Below are 4287 nucleotides of genomic sequence, written 5' to 3' on the forward strand. Positions count from 1 at the left end.
CACACACACATAGAGAGACACACATACACACACACACACACACATATAGACACACACACACATAGAGATACACACACATACACAAACACACACAGAAACACACACAAACAAAGAGACACACGCACAGAGACACATACACAAACACACATACACACACATAGAGACACACGCACACACACACAAACATAGAGACACACACTAAGAGACATGCGTGTGTTTTTGATTTACGTTATTCAAGACAGACTCTAAAGTTGCATCATTATTGCAATTGACGACATTGAAATCCTGAAGTCCACACTTCATAAACCTACCCACAGACCATGAATTTTACGCCTTTAATTATAAACAGAGCACAACCATAAAGGCATTCAAATTAAAGTCATCCAAAAACAAAACCCAGCTCACTATTCGATGAGGTGTGTGAGAACTGCACCCTACACTTTCTTTTTCCTCTCTCAGTCGAATGCACACTCATCAATGTTGCTCCCAACTCATTCCCGGATTAAGAAATACTTATTAGCTGCCCTCCTTCCCATTACAGTGGCCGCTTCTGTCGTATAACCTTTAGCGTTTAATTGGCCTATCAGCCGCGTCGCTCCTCTGTTTGCCCACCGTCCACATCCTCTTCCTCCTCTTCATCTGCGGTCATCCATTATTATTATTACGACGTGGCTGCACGGGTTGGCAAAAGGTCAACGTTTATTTTTTTTTCACCTCATAAGCATGCCCGCGTTCGTCGGGCGACACAAAAAGATTGTGCGTCACCACACACACAAACACATAACGCGTGTATCTCAGAGCACATACACATGTCAGTCACAGGTCGAGTCTATGTGGAAAATGTATGTAACACGTTTTCGAGGTGGGAAATTAAATTGTCATCTTTGTAGTTGCCGTCGTTCATTTGGAGTGATGTTTGCCTACCGATGTGATAAATCTCTTTTTAATGATGGGGTACCGACAACGTCTTGCATGCCACTCCGTGCTTTGAGCAGAGTAACAAGGAGAGATGGTTTGGTTGTCTCAGTCAGTTTCCAGAGATTTTATGGCCATTCGATATATAAAATAGTGCCAGCCCTATGTTTTTCTTAGTTACATTTTTTATGCTTATCTGATTCTAAAGGACCACATTTATTGACTGTAGTTCCGTTTCAACACTATACTTTTGAAACAAGAAATAAAGAGGCGGCATTAGAGTAAATTAGTAGACAATCATATTTTTAATTTGGCTCTTTATTTCTTTGTTGACGAGGTGTCTCATCATGACATAATGATTGAAATCAACAACTAAGGGTCTTTGTGTTTGATCAAGGTTGACATAATTTCATTCAAAAAAAATCCTTCTGTTGCAATTCTTCAGTTTGACAACTAAGCACACTGGCGGCTGGTAATGGCGGCTAGTAAGCTCACTACAATGTCGTTCAATACATTGTGAATGTACATTACAATACAAATAGTCCCGGTAAGACTAGACACATGGATGCCTGGCTCCCTGTTTCACCCAATTTATTTGTGGATCCAGTTTTGTTGGAACATTATGGAGACACTTGGGTATTGTTCCTGTTTGTTTTACACATAACACTGATGACACCCATTACTGTGGATACACACTGAACAGAAGGTAATCGCAGATAGAGAGAGATAGAGGGGGAGAGAGAGGGTGATAGAGAGAGGGAGAGAGAGTGGTACATTCTGCCAGATTCATGACAGGCTCCAGATGTATGAGAACCAGCTGCCAGACAGAATTGGAATTGGGGTCATGAGAGATAGAGAGAGAGAGAGAGAGAGAGAAATAACAGAAACAGATTGACTGACAGAGATCTAAAGAGGCGAGAGATAGAAAGAGGGAGTAACAATTCTTGAGAACGTGGTAGAGAGAGAAGGGTACTTTATAGTTGTACTCCTTCTAACCTTTCTAATCTCTAATGTGGTCAATGTGCATATTGTTGTGATTATTTACCAATGTAAACATTTATTCATGATTAAGACACAGCAATGTTTCAAATTCTTTAGAACCACACATTGAATACATGATAAGAATCCTGTAATAAGGAACAGATAAAAAGAGGTTATGCTCAGAGGGCCGATTCACACAGCATATAAAGTTTATCAGGTAGCTGCCTGACATCTAGTCAATACATATCTATCTCAATCTGTGTGTCTAAGCAGGACTGTGTGTGTGCGTGTGTGCGCGTGTGTGTGTGTGTGTCGGTGTGTGTGTGTCGTGTGTGTGTGTCGGTGTGTGTGTCGGTGTGTGAGTGTTGCTAAGAAAGTGTGATCTTTGCCCCCAGTAAGTGAATGAGATGCACGTCTCGGAGGGGCGGAGAGAGAAGGGTCTGATAGGGTGAGAGACAGCTCTGAGAGGGTGAGAGAGAGCCAAAAGGTGTGAGAGGGTGGAGCGAGAGAGAGAGAGAGAGAGAGAGAGAGAGAGAGAGAGAGAGAGAGAGAGAGAGAGAGACGGCTGTGAAATGGTGAGAGAAACAGAGAAGGTGAAGGGGCCTGGTGGGGCCAGAGCATGCTAAAATGAGTCCCCCTGGCAACAGAGTCATGGAGAGTTTGTCTGCGTGATGGAATAGCTCACGTCAGAAGGGGTTGAATACAGGGGGGGGGGGGGGGGGGGGGGCGAAAAATAAAGTCAAACTAACACAGTTGCCATGGAGACAAAACCACTGCAGCTGACTGTGTCCTCTCTCTATTGCTCTCTCTCTTTCTCTCTCTCTCATTCTGTCTCTCTCTGTATCTCTGTCTCTCTCTCTCTCTCTCTCTCTCTCTCTCTCTCTCTCTCTCTCTCTCTCTCTCTCTCTCTCTCTCTCTCTATGAGCATGTGTCTGTCTCCAATTTGTATGCATGAGAACGTGTTGAAATTCTCATAATCTGTTGTCTATTGTTGTGGGTGTGTGTGTGTGTGTGTGTGTGTGTGTGTGTGTGTGTGTGTGTGTGTGTGTGTGTGTGTGTGTGTGTGTGTGTGTGTGTGTGTGTGTCTGTATGTGTGTGTGTGTTTGTGTCTGTTTGTTTGTGTGTGTGTGTTTGTCTGTGTGTGTGTGTGTGCGTGTGTATGTGTGTGTGTGTGTGTGTGTGTGTGTGTTTGTGTCTGTTTGTTTGTGTGTTTGTCTGTGTGTGTGTGTGTGTGTGTGTGTGTGTCTGTATGTATGTGTGTGTGTTTTTGTGTCTGTTTGTGAGTGTGTGCGTCCGTGCGTGTGTGTGAGAGTGTGTGAGTGTTTGTTTGCGTGTGTGTGTGTGTGTGTGTGTGTGTGTGTGTGTGTGTGTGTGTGTGTGTGTGTGTGTGTGTGTGTGTGTGTGTGTGTGTGTGTGTGTGTGTGTGTTGCATTGCATGGTACATGTCACACAAGTTCAAAGACAGCGTGTGTCTCCCTGGCTCCGGCCGCACAACAGATGCTCTGGTCGTTGTTTATGAGGCCGATCTGCACTGCCGAGCTCGCCCGTCTCCAGGCAAACACACACACACACACACACACACACGCGCACACGCACGCACGCGCGCGCACACACACACACACACACACACACTGCCTCTCTCATCCTCCTGCCTTCTGGGGAGTGGGTGACAACAGCCGGGCTGTTTGTCCTCGGTCTTCAGGCTCCAGAGCTCCAGTGCTGTCAGGGGGAGACTGGGTAGAGCCGCGCTCCCGGCTTAACAAGGGCCCCCATTAGAGAACTCACTACCAGCCGCCCCCCATCACCGCCACCCGCTGCACACGGGGAACACGAGCTACTGAACCAGGAGCCTGTGACTTCACTGAGACGTACAGGGGAGCGCAGGCAGCAGCTTGCAATAACATGGATGATTTGGCATTTTTTGTTCTTCTCAGGTTTTTTTATGGCAGAAACAATTGAGGCTGAAGAGAGATTTCAGCAGTGGAGTGTGGGTTGAATATGTACATATATTGCACACTGGCAAACCAATGAGATGGTGGCAAGATGTGGTTAAGAGGTTGAGTCGATATGTGTTGACAATTGTGCTGATGCTTGGAAAGTAATACACTCATTGTTCAGAGTGCTTGGGTGGAGAGGAGTCGAGCGAGTGAGTGAACAACTGTGAGTGAATCAGTGAGTGAACAACTGTGAGTGAATCAGTGAGTGACTGAGTGAGTGAACAACTGTGAGTGAATCAGTGAGTGACTGAGTGAGTGAACAACTCTGAGTGAATCAGTGAGTGACTGAGTGAGTGAACAAGTGTGTGAATGGAAGAGAGTGAGTGGATTTGTGAGCGAGTGAGTTTGTTAGTGAGTATGCAAGTGATGAAAACAAGTGTGTGAGTGGTGGAGA

The sequence above is a fragment of the Gadus chalcogrammus genome, chromosome 17 (genome assembly GCF_026213295.1).
Source record: "Gadus chalcogrammus isolate NIFS_2021 chromosome 17, NIFS_Gcha_1.0, whole genome shotgun sequence".
Classification (NCBI taxonomy): domain Eukaryota; kingdom Metazoa; phylum Chordata; class Actinopteri; order Gadiformes; family Gadidae; genus Gadus; species Gadus chalcogrammus.